Below are 16,711 nucleotides of genomic sequence, written 5' to 3' on the forward strand. Positions count from 1 at the left end.
AGTTGGATGTTTAACTTTTTGGTATATTGTACCATTACTATCTTAAATCACTCCTCCTATTGCTTTAAGTTAATTAAAGATGGAGGAAAAGAGATTGTTTCACAAGTTGCTTTAAGGCAGCAGCCCTAAAACTGAACAATCCCAGTTAATGAAGAGCCAAGAAGTAAATAAACTGTGTAGTACACACTCCACTGAGACCTCTCCATCAGCCCCCTTAGAATCTGGGGTTTGCTGACGGCACTTTTACTGATTTCTGGGCTGTATTCATTACTACTGTGTAAGGCAGATTTCTCAGATAGCTATGCCTAGCTGTTAAAGCACCTTTTAGACAAAAAATGAACCTGGGAACATGCCTGGGAATAAATTTGATTCCATTACTGACCTTAGAAATGTATTCTGTGGATGAGATCCTCTGGTCAAATGTGGTCCAGCACTGTAACATTCATTTGATCTGATGAAAATAAGTAAGCATAACATTGTGTTTTGCAGAAGGTAAGTTTTCTGTAGGTATTTCAGAGCTGCCCACATAGCATTCTTTGTAGAAATTAAGGTAGTAAGTCACAAGGACATAGTTATGGCCAAATATACTCACAATCACGTAGCTGCAACATACATGAAAAACAAACATCTTTTTGCACCACCAGCCTAGAAATCCTTTTGAAAAAAGACCTATAATTCCACCAATTAACTGGGAAAACCATTCATTTGGGTTATTTCATTATCCCCATCATTAGAAAAAAACTTACATCTATCTAATTTGTCATGTGAAAGAGAAGTAGACAAGTGTATAAGCCAGGAAGAATTTCAATAGCTACTACAATTGGACATAACATTTCACTGTACTGAATGTTACAGAAGAGTTTAGGTCAGGAATTAAAATTTATAATAAATATATAGAGAGTATCTAATTGAATTTATGTAATTCAGAAAGTAAATATTCATACTAAAATTTACTCGGATTGGATTTTAGCCAAGCTACTACTCCCAACTATGGTGCTGTATCCATTGCTGCAGCTCAGTTCATAGGCAATAGTTTCATTAGTGAACCATCAAAGCAAATAACTGAAAAATCCAGGAATCAGGGTGATGTTTAGAGTGAAATATATTCCATTCACACAGAATCATGGTAGTTTTAATGTCGTATTTGGTTTGCTTGGCAAGGTTTTGACAGCAGGGGGGATTGCAGGAGGAGCTTCTGTGAGAGGACACCAGAAGCTGGCCCCATGCTGGACAAAGCCAGTTTCTGCCAGCTCCAAGACATATCCACCTCTGGACAAAGCTGAGCCCATCAGTGGTGTTGTAGCGCCTCTGTGATAACATATTTAAGAAAGGGTAAAAAAAAAGCTGTGCAACAACAGCTGGGAGAAAGTAGTGAGAAAATGTGAGAGAAACAGCCCTGCAGACACCAAGGTCAGTGAAGAAGGAGGGGAAGAGGTGCTGCAAGTGCCGGAGCAGAGATTCCCCTGCAGCCCGTGGAGGTCCATGGTGGAGCAGGTGGATATGTCCTGAAGGAAGCTGCAGCCTGTGGAGAGCCCACATGGGAGCAGGCACCTGGCAGGAGCTGCAGCCCATGGAGAGGAGCCCATGCAGGTGCAGGTTTTCTGGCAGGACCTGTGACCCTGTGGGGGACCCACGCTGGAGCAGTCCGTTCCTGAAGGACTGCACCCTGTGGAAAGGATCCATGCTGAAGCAGTTCTTGAAGAACTGCGGCCCATGGGAAGGACCCACATTAGAGAAGTTCATGAAGGACTGTATCAGGTGGGTGGGACCCCATGCTGGAGCAGGGGAAAAGCATGAGGAGGAAGGAGAGGCAGAAATGAAGGTCTATGAACTGACTGCAACCCCAATTTCCCATCCCCCTGTACCATTCGGGCAGGGGTAGAGGGTAGAGGGTAGAGGAGTTAGGAGTGAAGCTGAGCCTGGGAAGAAGGGAGGCGTGGGGGAAGGTGTTTTTAGTTTTGTTCTTATTTCTCACCATTCTCCTCTGTTACAATTAATTTGCAATAAATTAAATTAATTTCCCCAAGACAAAACTGTTTTGCCTATGACTGTAATTGGTAAGATCTCCCTGTCCTTATCTTGACCCACGATCTTGTCATTGTATTTTCTCCCCCCTGTCCTTTTAAAGAGGGAGAGTGATAGAGTGGTTTGGTGGGCACGTAATGGCCAGTCAGGGTCAACCCACCACACATACAGAACCAAACACTGAGGCCCATTTCTGTCTTTATGATAGACTTGCATCCCAATGCTGAGTGTAACACTATGAACTCTGGAAACAGAAGATTTCAAATTCCACCTGGGATTCCAGCTCTGTAACTGTGTAACACACTGTAAAAATTTCATCCCATCTGTTCTCCTTTCCCCTTGCAAGTGATATACTCATGTTGGTCAGGCACAAATGCGTTGTGGTAGGTCCATCTTATTTTATTGTAAATACTATCCAACATTTGTTAAAGTTAAAAGGTATATATTTTACCCAAAATTATCTCTGAAATGAGTGAGGAAGAAAGGGGAGAAGACAGATGGTATAGTTTGTAGAAGGAAAGCTGAGAAATTATACATATATCTTTCAATTTATTGGAAAACACAATGCCAAAATTCTTGCTTGAAATTTGTAGTGAAATATAAGAATAGTAGAATACGAGAGAGGGCAAAGACAGCTAGTGGAGTGGAATGCAATAAATTGTCATTTGCTGATCCAATAGAAGTACATGGGAGCTATTACATTTTGGCAGCTATTTTATTTTCCCCTTCTGGAGTTTCAGACTTGTACACTAAGATGGGTTTCATCTGATTAAAACTTGCACCACGTTTAATTTCCTTCAAAAGTACAATCACTTTAAAAGGGAGAGAAAGGGAGTGAAAGAGACCTGTAAGAGACTGAAATAATGTTGGGGGTGGAAAAGGGGCAGTAATTTTGCCCGGATAATGTTGTCATACTTTGTAAAGCCTTTAATGCTGGAATTTATTTATTAATGATGCATGGGTTATTACCCACCATCTGTCTTGTGTTAGCAGTGGGCTGTTTCAGATTATGGTAATGTGTTTCTGATTTGAGTCGTGTTGAAAGCCAGAACAAGGCATCTCATGTGCAGTCCTCTTTGAGGCCTGCTGTTTTCAATTCCTCTTCACAGAATGGGCTTTTATTTGATTTGTTATGGGGATTTTTTCTTCTGTTGCCAAAACAGCTGCAAGCCTGGAAGGGAATGAGACACAGGGCCACATCAAACTTGTTAGCTCATAAGAGAAACAGAATGTTCCAGGAACAAAAAGGGGAGCCGAAGGGAGAGAGAGATGAGGAGAAGAGAGACAGTAGGAAGGAACAGAAGAAAAGAGGGCAAGTGAAAGGATAAAGAGCTCTAATGGACTTTTTACTTGATTTTCGTATCAAGGGCACATCAAAAAATGTTTTCTAAGTGGCATACAACATATTGTTTCGTTTTTAATTTAATGTCCCAGTTAACACAGAAAGTCTTTTTTTCTTTTTTCCCTGTTTTTGAAAGACTTCAACTGCTTTTATGCTAGTGCAAAGCAGGAAATAAAACATTTACCCCAAGTGAGCTGCCACCAAAAGGGAAAAAAAAAAAAAGCCAAAATCCAGGTCTGCTCATGTTTCTGACGTGGCATGCAGTGTGTTCATGGTAGAGAGATGTGAAGACAAGGAGAAAAAAACATGCAGCTCCCTTGCTGAGAATCCTCATATTTAGGTCTCAGCGTCTGTCTGTCAGGCTGTTAAACTGTATTTCTGAAGTTAAACAAGCAAGCAGAGAAGCTGATTCCTCTCCATAAAAGCTGATTCCTCTCCATAACACCTGGACTATGGGCTTCTTAGCATCCCAGCTGCATTTGTGGTACATTTTCAATCTGGGGAATATTTTTGGAAAATAGCTTGGGTACTTCTACATTTAAGTTAAAACCTATTGAATATTTTACAGAATTCTGTTGGTAAGAAAAAGTTGAATATTCCACATGCTAAAATGGACTTATTTTATGTTAAATACTAAAGCAGTATACCATTGCATTTTCAGACTATGACACATACTTGTCTCACTTGGTATCATACATAGAATAGCTTCTAATTTCCATGTAGAAAGTATCATTCTTTACTGATGGAGAAACACTAGATCAGCATTTCTTATTCTCTTCATCAGACTGATGTTCTAACCAGCAGTCTTTTTTCACTCAGTCTTGGCCATACACACATTTGCTAAAAGTAAGTAATGGTTTTAATGTTTTTCATGCAATTCATAAGAAAAGAATAATTTGGAAATTTTTCTTTTGTTTAGAAGCTAAATTACAGTTTGTTGCATTCAAATCCCTTTTCCGTCCTTTTTTTTTCCTAGTACACTGGTGAGAACAAAGTGTGTGTATGTAAACAGTTACACAACAGAATTTCAGACCTGAAGCCAGTATTCTCATCTTTTTGCGAAGTATGCTGAATTTGTAGGAGCCACAATGTCACCCACAGATTACTGAACTGTGGCTAATTTCAAATACATGAATTTCTGGTATGTACCAGAAGCTTCAGATCACTGCTGTAATATATTGAATAAAGTCAGATTGAGGTGCTAGTTTATGCAGGTTAAGTGCCACAGTTTTCAACAAGCAGTTTACAAATCTCTAGAAGAGTATCTAGAAAGCAGCCATTTTACAATTTAATAGTTCCTTTAGAGTTATTCAAAAGATGTTGACGAGCAGCTGCTATTTTTTGCAGCCCTGCCCCACCCCAACTTTCTTGATCTTTGGCAATCAAACTCTAAGAAATGGTATGATAGAGGCTATCTTAAAGCTGATTTTGTATTGCGTTTCTGTGTCATTTCTTAGTGCAATGAATTAGGTTGAAATACTAGTCTTTAAAAGTACTTTTAGAATGTACAGCTATGTGATAGGACTTTTTTCATAGAGCTCACCAGCTAGGAACAACTGCTAAGCTCTTGCTAACAATCTTCAGCAGAAATTTCTTTTTCTGAAAGCAAACATAATGGTGTCACAGTGGCTGAGATTTCTAACTTGAATTGGCTATGAATGAGCTAATCTGTTTTATCAGGCCTTTTTTTTTAACAATTAATAATGGTAAGAATATAAATGTATTCATTTGAGGAAAATTCGGTGAATATTTTCTATATTGAAAATGCAAAAAAAGCAAAAGCGAATCTTAAGGGAAATTTAAATCCGAAGAGAATATCTGCCTTTTAGAGGACTTCCGGAATAGACAGAAACTTATTTAGAATACCTAAAAAAATATTCCGTCTTCTTTGTATATGAAAATACAAGCCTTAAAAAAGCACAGACAATGGTGACAAAGCACATAGAAAGAAATAAACTGAATAATCCAAAATTGAAATCTGTATAGAACAGTGTGAGTTACAATCTCTTTCTACACAAGAAACACCTTAACTGCATTTGATCACAGCACATATGTATTCTGATAATAGTTTATCCTTAGACTGAGAGAACTAAATTCAATTTCTCTTGTGTGGTTCAAGTAAATATGAAAAGAAAGCCAAATGCGCCTATGTAAATCTCAATCACACTTCTTCACTGCATATGATGAAAAGTTACTAAGGGTTTTATTTCATGTTTATTCTTACTACACAGAGGCTTCAGAGAAATTGATATATGTGAGTTCTAGCGACAGACAACAGTTATTATCTGTTAGGAATTAAAGAAGATTCAAAGAGAAATACTTTAAAGCAAATGGCTGTTTTGTCCCAACATTGTTAAACATGATCTTTCACCTGTTACTAATTTTCTTCATAGTATCAAAGGTCTTTGCTTGTTTGAACACAAGGGGAAAACAGCTATTTCAAGTTGTTTACACAGAACAAACAAGGGCACAAACAGGGAAGGATGTGCATGTTAATTAGGTATGGGCTTCGGTAAGATAAGGACCTGATGTTGTCTCTAGAGTCATGTTCTCCACCGCCTGGCTCAAAGCTCACAGAAGCCCATCAATGATTTTGTATTCATTTAGTGGATGAACTAGATATGTTCTTTCCGATTTGATTCTGGTAACACAGAGGCTTTTATTTTCATTGTGGTAATGTTCGTATTCACCTTTAAAGATGCAAATGCTTTCTAAATGATGTTTTCAGTGGGTTTAAAAGTGAAGCATGCATGATGGTTACCATCTTAACCAACACTCCAGGTTGACTGGCAGCCCTCTGCAGCTCAGACATGTCTAGCAACAGAATATCTGTACAAGCTGAGATCAAAAAGCTATCTAATTTGAAAATGCTGGCTCTAACAGTAGCCAAGAGTGCCTGTTCAAGAAAAGAGTATATGAAGAAGAAAGGATGCCGTGACTACTTCCACTGGTTTACTGACGACCAGAACTATAAGTCTTTCTGAGCTAATGATTGTATTGAGATCTTTGGATTAATAGCCTTCATGTGGGACTTTTCTTCCATGGCTTGTCTACTCACTATTTGAACTAATTTGTACTTTTGGCCTCCAGAAAATCTTGTGCTATTCAGTTCCATGGTTCAGTTACGCGTTCCATAGAAATAATACTTGCATTTAAAACCCGATGCCTGCTAATTTTGTTATTTTCTTCTACTTCTTACCTTACAAGTAATAATGAATAAACATTCCCTATTTATGTTCATCATACCATTCACAACATTTATCTACACCTCAAGCTAATAAGCCATTCGTTCAGTCTGAGTTCTAATAAAAACAAACTCTCCATGCTGAAGATAAAGTATGACACAGTATGTATTAATAAAGAGCTCTGGATCAGACATCCACAATCCAGCATGTGACTGGGTTATACTTCTAGGACAATAAAACATAATCCAAAAGCTCTAGACAAAAAAAAATTGTATCAGGAAAAGATTCTACTATAAATATAAATTAAGCCAGATTAACATTTGAAGAATTTTAAGCTAGTAAAAAGTCTTTAAGCATATGAATATGAAAAAACTGTGGTAAAAGTCAACAAGAACTTCACCCTATTATCTTTCAGTGATTCTAATTGAAATATTTCATTTTTATCAAGCCATTAGACTGCCTTGCTTTTGCTGCTGCAAGTTTTTCAGGATCACATGAGCAAGTGAGTTCCTTTGTACTCAAGATAATGCATAAATATTTAATATTAAATAGAAACCTAAATTAACTGGAATCAGCTAAAAAAAAGAAGAAATATTTAAAATGTATCTGACCAAGACTCATGAAAATATGAATGTTCCCACTTTTACTTCTAGTCATCTCCTAGTAATTGGTGAAAAAACAAGGAGATACGTGATCCTAAAGATATATACAGGTCTAAATGAAAAGAATAAGAAGATCTAAGTGTAGCAGGCAATGTCATGGAAAAGAGAAAAAAGGGTAGCTTTCCGTAACTCCATGGCTTAAACCCTTTATACTCCAAAAGCAAAACAAATAACTGTTCAGGTTTCTCACTTGTGCAATTTCATTTGAAAATGTGATCATCGCTCCCTAATTTTTCTTAGCTCGAGTGCAGATACTGTTATGAATAGTTTTAATTATACTCTTTTTTTCCTTCTGTTATACCGCAGTCCACTGATTAAAATATGATGTAGACTTCTAACTAAACTTTATCTTTGTAAGAAGAAAATAAATTTCTCTTCTGAGCTCATACTGTCTTCTAAATGCTTCAGTCAGTCTAATATACTGATCTGTGATCATACCATAAAAGGAAAATGTAAATTACAAAAATAAACATTTTTTCATATCCACTGAAAAAAAGAAAGATAAGATCTACAAAAACATACGATGTAGTTGACAAAAAATGTGCATATAAAGCATCTTGGAAGTCAGTTACATGATGAGTGAATGACTACACCAGTAGGCTAATTAAAACACTTTAATTAAACAAAACTATAAATTTGAATACCTTCCAAACCCTGGTCTGTTAAGCCAAACCAGAAGAGATAATTATATACAGTACACATGCTTTACAGCTTATTTTGACAGATTGTAAAGCAGGAGTTGTTAAAACAATGACTTTACACTCAAACCAATAAGTTTCAATGGATCTACAGGCCACAGTATCTGTAAAGTAATTTTTCTGTTGGTCAATATGAAGTATTGATTTGTCATCTTCCTTTCACTTCAAATAGTATGTGTCAATGTACTCCACAATTTCTGAGAGACTTGTGACATGGGGACATAGTTTGTGGTGTCATATGGTACTGTGTAAAAGTCTACTTAACTGCTAAATTGGCAAATCCTCCCACACATGTGAACAGCAGTTTTCCTATAAGAAAATGGTACTTCCATTGTGTACATGTGCATTTTTCCTTCTCTTTTCCAAGTTCCACACTGAGTAACAACCTGGCCAAAGCCTCTGAAATCTGGGTGGCAAAGCTGCACTTTGAAAGACAGGCAGAGGCTGCCCTTTTATATTGTTGGAAAATACACAATAATATAGGGAAACCACAGCAGGACCAATTCTCCCCTCACAGGCATACACAGAACTCCCATTGACGTCAAAGGTTTTCTGGCACTGTATATCTAATGGAAAAATATGGCCCATTGTGTCAGCTACACTGCACTGAAATTCAGACTGAATGGGACCTCAGGGACAGAAAGGAGGAATACGACAAAATCTAAAAATGCAAAAGATCACTGAAGTTCATATTTCACACGCACAGTCTTTGAACTGGTCAAAAAGATGTACTTACATATTGTTATGTTCAGGTTGTTCCCGTGTCCTCCTTTGTGAGGGCAATCTCAAGTTTAATAGAATGGTCCCTATGCATTCCTTAAAAGAAGCCCTAGTACATTCGCATCCCCTCATGGCTGACACTCCAGCAAGGGGAGCAAAAGACAGACTGATTTTTTCCTGGCAGTTTCAAATACCAGAAAATACTACATTTTGAATGGCAACTCTACGCAGATATCTTGAAGTGCTTTACAAGTGTAAGCTTATAAACTCTACATGAATTAGGAAATTGTTTTCAAAGGTAGTCTCTAACTTTGGCTGCTTCAATCTCCAGTTGCCTAAAATGAACTTAACTATCAATTTGCAATTAACCATCAACTAGCAAATCACTTTCCAAAAATGTAGTTACCCTGAAGGTGTTATGTGTTTTTTTCTCCAGTTAATATGCATAAAAACAAAAAAAAACCCCTTTCATGTAGATTGTCTCCACTTTGTTCTGAGCGATGCAGGAGAAATGAGAAAAGTTGAGGCTAAGACAAGTCATAGTCTCATAATTCTGTAGATTTCCAAAATCCCACTGAGATGCAAAATACTGCACCTACTTGGGATTTGGATTCAGGTGATTTATCTGAAAAATATTCAAAGGTTATAGAAAATTAATAGAACACATGGAGGAAAGTTTTAGTTTTGGCTCAATATGTGCTACTTTTCACAGGGAATGGATCTTGATAAACCTAAATGTGGATGGAAATATTCAAATCATTGCCAGAAGAAACACTTGACACTGTTTCCCTTAGAGATAAGGATTCAAAGGCAGCTGAAGCCTTTTCTAGGAAACGAGATTTCTCTCCTATGAATAGGTATCATTGTTAAGTGGGAGTACCCCTATTTAAAAACAAGGAGGCAGGTCTGTAAAAGGATGTAGGCTTTTTTGCAGGCCTCTAGCACAAGATGTAACTCCCCACTCAAACCACACTGCACTCTTCAGTGCAAAGAAACTTAGATTTTGTCCAATAAGTCCTTATTGGTGCCTGAAATTCTCATTACAGCTGTGCCCAGAAATGCCTCATAATGCACACCAACAAAGAGCTCTAAGTATTTCGTCAGGATCTATAAATCAGACACCTGTTTGCTTACCCCTTCTAATCCATACTTAGGCATACATATCTGTGTTGCACAAAACAAGGGAGGGAAATATGAGTATGTTAGTGCCACTACATCCCACAACATTAAGGAATTATCCATATTTTTAAATATACCAGCAGAGAGAATATGTATCCAAGATGTTAAAGGCTCAACTTTCAATGCAATTGCCACCTTCATTTTTAATCGCTCATTTCCATGTCCTTAGTGAATATTTTCACCAGTGTGCTACTATGTTTTTTGTAGAAGTATATCATGAGAGTATCACATACTCACATGATATACAATAAAAATAAAAATGTAATATAAAATAAAAATTAAAAATTAAAGATAATTTTTAGATTTGTGAATTTCTGCTATGGATGGAAAAAAATAAAAATAATTCTGGGCACCTGAATGCTGATTTTTTGTTTGTTTGTTTTTTGTTTTTTTTGTTAAACAAATAAGCTATCGAAGTACCTAGCTGTGTAATTTCTGTCATTAACTTTTCTCAGGACCTTGGTCAGCTCTCCAAAAGGACTCTCCCATAAGAATCAGACGGGATTAAAGCTGAACATTAAGGAATTAGGGATAAAGTGTGTGCCATCTACCATATTATATTTATTAGGCCAAACAATGGGAAAGGGCCAGTGCTTTACTGTCTGGTTCAGGCACCTCCTCCCATTTAAAAGCCTTTCACCAGGGCCAAATTGCTAATTACTTGGAGATCTAGCAGAGACCTGCTATAGACAGACCAGCTGGGAAGCTCTGCCTGCCAGAACAGCCAGACAGCCCTGCTTTTTCTGTCCAACTGGCTCGGACAATAATGACTGAGTTTGGCACAACAGACAAAAGGCTAAATGCATGCCACCAAGTTTAAAAGGCTAGTAACGAAGAGATTGATATCTCAAACCTAAGGAGTCAGGAATTATGTAACACATAATATTTGAAGTTCCGAAAGGTCTAATAACATACCTGTTGACCCAGAAACAGATATTTGGCCAGGAGTGAGAATTATAGGGCTTTAAGGTATATTTAACTCATAAAATAATGTATTTAACAGCACTGCCTTAGTTTTGATTCATCAATGTCCTTATGAACTGCTAAGTTGTTTATTTTTTAAACCATCACTAAGTCCACAGCATACTTGAGAATTTATACCTCTTTACCTGCAGAAAACTACTTTTCTGTTCTTTTTAGAAGTAATAATCTAAATGTAATGCTTATTTCTGGGTTTAAAAAAAAAAACAACAAACCAAAAGAAAATGTAAACCTGCTACTTAGTGTCATGAGCAATAATATGCTATCATATGGCAGCTTTAAAATTCAAAGAACAATGAGAAATTTTATATTAAGAAAGAAAATATTTCCTTGTAGCTATAAAATTTCAACAAATTAAAATCCTGAAATATCTCTTGTGTAATTTTTAAAAAACATTTTCAGGAGAGATGAAAAACAAAGAAAGAAGTTTCATCTTTTAAAAGAAGTTTAGGCTGGAGGACCTAACAACATTACAATCCATTTAGGCATGAATTCCATATTGTTCTAGTAGTGTTCCCTTAAAAACCTCTATTGAAGTGAACTAATTTCCTCATGGGTCCAGGGTGCTGATTGTCTGAATTAGTTGTAAAATCAGGGACTAAGTCTGCAAGTGATTATTTACTCCAGATACAGATATGTAGATATTTAAAGAAAGATAAGTAGGGTTTAAAGAACAGAATGATTAAAATTCGGAACTTTTTTTCCCATGGATTTTAGAGAACATAAACATGTGTTTTTTCTTGCCTTCTACATGCATATAGAACTTAGGAGAGTGCTAAAGAAACAGTCATTCATTTTCTCATAACAGAAATGTAACTTGACAAAGTAATTGACATATTAGCCAAAAACCTCATTGAATCTTATGAGAAACTTACTGCATTTTCTTAGAAGATGTTATTTTGGAGAATGAGTGGGCAGTTCTGTATTTCTGTCCTTTCAGCTTGTTTTACCTTTACCAAGGTTTTCTACACATCTGAAACTCAGTAGCATCTGCTAAGAAGTTTTCTTGCAATATGCACAGCTGTTTGCTAGGAATCAGATGGAGACCATCAAAATCCATTCCTAAAGCTGAAACTAATGTAAGAAAGGTTTTGGCAATAGAAGATCAATATAGGATTTTAATTGGACACTAAGAATACGATTTGCTAACTAATAGGGATTTTGTTCTGTGAAGAACATTCCTCAGAAGGGACTATTTCTTTTTATGGTAGTGACACGAATTTTGTATCCAGCATCCAGAGGAAGAATGAAAGAGTTTGTCCATTTAACTGGTCAGCTTCAGAAGAAAAAAATGCATAATTTCTTCAGTAGCATGGAAAGGACAAGCGGTTATCAAAGAAAAGCCAGAAAGCTGCAGATAGATCAGCAGGGTCATTTACACAGATTCTGCAACCCCATTTAAGATTATTTGATTGCTTTATTTGCCCCAGAGGCCCCACTTGTCACATGAATTTGCTCATCTGTTTAAAAAACAGGGTGCCTAACAACTTTCCTGTGCTTTGATGTATTTGTTTCCAAAGTATTTCTTTTAAATTGAGTGAGAATTAAACTTAATGTACACAGTTCCATAACCACATTCTTTGTAATGAGAGCCATCTTTTAACGGAAAGTACTGCCCTACTAAAATAAAAGCATACAAAATATAAACCACATACATCAGTATGTGAAAAAATAAAGAGCCCCTTCATTTATTCGTTTCACTAAACAATGTGATGATGCATACTAAAATGAAACACGCAAACACACACAGAAAACAAGTTATATCCCCACGAGCATAAAGATGTCTCTCTGAAAAAGCAGAAATACTGAAAAATCTGTTCCCAGTTAAGCAGGCAAACGAGGAATAATAACCATCCAATGCTAATCTGGATCTTTAACAAGAATTATTTTAATCTCACTTGCATTTAAGTTCCATTAAAGGACTTTATAGCTTTTTCTCTTTTTTTTTTAAATTCTGGAAATAATTCTATTATAAGTTTCAAGATATCACAGAATTAATGCAAGAATAAAGCTGAACATTTTGGGGTTTAATTTTTCAAATTTTTAAAAGTTTTTCAGTTGGTATTTATTCTAACTTCTTTATATGTTCTAACTTCTTTATATTCTAACTTTATTCTAACTTCTAAGTGGCAAGTGTCCTTCTATGTTTCAGTTCTACTAAAGGAGTGTGCATGGTAGGAGCAAGAAAGGAAAACTATTCTCATAACTCAGCTTGGAAATTTGACTACATTCTCCTTTAAAATGTTGGACTTCTATCCAGTACTGCACAAGCTGTGATTAACAGGTAACAACAACCTAAAAAGACCCAAAATGTCCAAAGCAACATTACATATGTTGGTTATTAAACACCTTTAATTTCTTTTCTAAGGATAGTATGTGTATTACTATAGGTGCATGTCAAAATTAATGTTTGAAAAGATATTTTAGTCTAAATCAATGGAAAATGAAACTGAGTTAATATATTATAAAGATCTTTAAAATATATATTTTCAACAATGCATAAAATTATGGTTTAATGGCAAGAAAACCCCACAAGCTCTCTTGCTTATTTTTTATTTTTACACAGATGTCTTGAAACATAAGATACAGACCACACAATACAAAACATGTCAGACCCAGAAAAAGTGTGCTACATTTCATTAAGCATAAGCTGTCTAAATTGCATGCTAAGAATAAAGTCTTATTGTCAAAGGGAAAGTTCAAAAGGAAAACACACAGCCCAAAATTATATAAAGAATATTTATAACCATAGTGGAAGATCACAGTCACAAAATTAATCTAAAGAATATTCCAGGCTGGTTTATTCTATACAGTGTTCTTCAAAAGCATTATGTGTCAAATTTATTCTACAGTTCATAAAAGCCATCTGTCAACTGTTTTATGATGACATTTTTGCTTTCACTCTATTCAGAGACACAGGGACTCCAAACAGATGAAGTCTCTTGTATGCTACTGACCGAACACCATGTATTCTGTGACTCTTTTTACCAATCACTAACTAAACTCCATAGTTTACCTTTTGATTCATTTTGCTCTGCTCAATTTCTGCCAACAACACAATTGTTTCTCTTGTCACTCATACAAAGAAATAATCTGTGACTGTCCAGACTCCTTGTTCCTTGACATTTAGGTAAAAATTTGTCCTTTCTTCCTCTATAAAAGCTAAAAACCCCCCACCATTTCTTATTGCTCCTAAATCCCTCTGCCACAAGATATCTTTACAAGAAAAATAACATTATTCCAAGAACAAAAGCGATAAATTTAGTTGGGTTTTTTTCAACTAAACTCTATAAGCCTCTAAACCTATGAAATGCTGCAGTACGAACATCAGGTTCTCAATATGAAAGGTTTTGCTCTACAAATCCACATTTCTAGGTTCACACTGATTTTTAGAGTTGACATAGTCCATCAGGGACTGAAAATCCCTGGACCAAGAGCAATGAAAAAATGCAGTTTCCCACAGTTCTTTCTCTGTCAGAAAATCCTGTCCCAATGAAAACTAAAAGCTTTGGACACTTTTTTGGACAATTTCTGGAAATGCTGAGTATGCACAATACACAGATAAAATGTATAATGCATTCACAAGAAACGTTATATATGTAACATTCATCAGATCTACTGAACACTTGTCACACAGATAGTGTATCAAGACACATCAGGTACTGCACACACACATATGTTTCTGTTCAGAAATTCCTTACAAATAGGTATAATAAAGGATTTCCTGAATAGACATTCAGAAAAGTATGGTTGAATTACATGAAGAAACAGTAAAAGACCAAAGGAAATTTGAATGCACCATGTTTTTTTAAAGTTTAGGAAGTATGAACTTCAGGGATAAAAGTAAAAGAGAAAGAAAAATGAACTTATAAATGCTCATTTTCTCAACAGAAATATACTCCTCTATCTTTGACATGCATAGTGGCACAAATTTGAAATGAACAGACTATTTGGAAGAAAAGTAGATAGTAGGTAAGAAAATGATTCATGAAAGAAAGACAAATTAAAAAATCCTTTAATTGATACAGCATATTGCAGTTGATGACATTAACTAGCCACAAGCTGCAAAAGAGAGCAAGCTGCGAACATTTATTAGAATTACTATTCCTCTTGAATGTTCTTTAACAACTATATTTTTCATTTTGCTTACCTCCTACTGCAATGTGCAAACCAGTATTATTGTTATTGGCTATTAACATATCCAAATTTAAAAGATTTGGGGAACATTATCTGTTATTAGATCTATTGGAAAAGCAGGTATACTTAAAGAACTAATTCAATGAACTTTTATTCAGATCTTGAAAAAGCAGATTTCATTATCCACAGAAACAGTCATAAATAGTCATAATGTTTCAATCCCTAAATAACCTTTATGCACATTTTAGACTTAACCATATAGTTGGGCTTGCCGCTGTATATGTAAATGTCTGAATGTGCATATTATTTGATAACGAATCATTTAATAGACTCAAGTTGAGCCCAGGGCTCAATTTAAGGGCCAGTGCTCTTTAATGTTTTTATAAATGATCTGGATACAGGAATCAAATGTACATTAAGTAAGGTTGCTGACGATACTAATCTGGGAGGAGCTGTGGACTCCCTCAAGGGTAGAGAGACCTTACAGAGAGATCTGGATAGACTAGAGAGCTGGGAAATCACCACCTGTATGAAATCTAACAAGAGCAAGTGCAGGATTCTCCACCTGGGACAGGGTAATCCTGGTTATATGTACAAATCAGGCCATGGGGGAAGCTGGAGAGCCACCCCGCAGAAAGACATCTGGAGGTTTGGGTTGATGGCAAGTTGAATATGAGTCAACAGTGTGCCCTGGCAGCCAAAAGGGCCAACCATGTCCTGGGGTGCATCGAGCACAGCACAGCCAGCCAGTCGAGGGAAGTGATTGTCCCAGTCTACACCACACTGGTGCAGCCCCCCCTCAAGTACTGTGTGCAGTTTTGGGTGCCTCAATATAAAAAGGACATCAAACTATTAGAGTGTGTCCGGAGGAGGGCGACCAAGATGGTGAAATGCCTTGAGAGCAAGACTTACAAGGAGCAGCTGAGGTCACTTGTCTTGTTCAGCTTGGAGAAGAGAAGGCTGAGAAGCCTGTCAGAGTTCAAGGAGCATCTGGGTGATGCTGTTAGTCATGTGGTTTAGTTTTAGGTAGTCCTACAAGGAGTAGGGAGTTGGACTTGATGATCCTTATGCGTCCTTATGTAGTCAATACTTCAGAGAAATGTCTTCACAACTTAATAGTTAAACTAAAGAACAGAAAATGAATTCGTTTCTTTCCCTCTAAAGTCAGAAGAGTTGGACCTATTTGCTTTCAAAGTCACTTCATCAGTGAGTGTCACAGAGGACAGTCAAAGGCATTTGAGTAATCTTAGCACTACAAACTTCTATGTCTAAAATCATTGTGGAGGTAAGAGATAAAGTTTCCCTTTTCTTTTTGTGATGAGTGTGTGGCCTAGCAAGCTTCATGGCAACAACAACAAAACATAATGTTTGAAAAAGTTTTGAAATGAAGCAATGGTAGAGGAATAATGAATCCTGGCACTTTGGCTGAAGAGAGCTGGCAGAAACTAACAAGTATGAAAAAACCCATATATTATTTTTATAGCAGCAAGTTGGATACACTTTTGGAAATAGAATTTTGAGTACTATTACACATTTAGATTGATTTAAAGCTTTGGTTTTGACTGCAGTCATCCAAACAAGATGGTTTGAATTTAAGTTCTTGTCTTTATTCTGGTTTCACACAGATTTCTAACAACTGTTCACATAAAAGAATTCAGCCCTCCAAAATCCCTTTATTTAAAAGATTTTCAAAATGATGATTTTTTTTTTCCCCAAGAAAAGGAGTACAACTGTAGCATTTAAACATACAAAGCAAAAATTTTGCTACAATTATTATGAACC

The sequence above is a fragment of the Mycteria americana genome, chromosome Z (assembly GCF_035582795.1).
Source record: "Mycteria americana isolate JAX WOST 10 ecotype Jacksonville Zoo and Gardens chromosome Z, USCA_MyAme_1.0, whole genome shotgun sequence".
Taxonomy (NCBI): Eukaryota; Metazoa; Chordata; class Aves; order Ciconiiformes; family Ciconiidae; genus Mycteria; species Mycteria americana.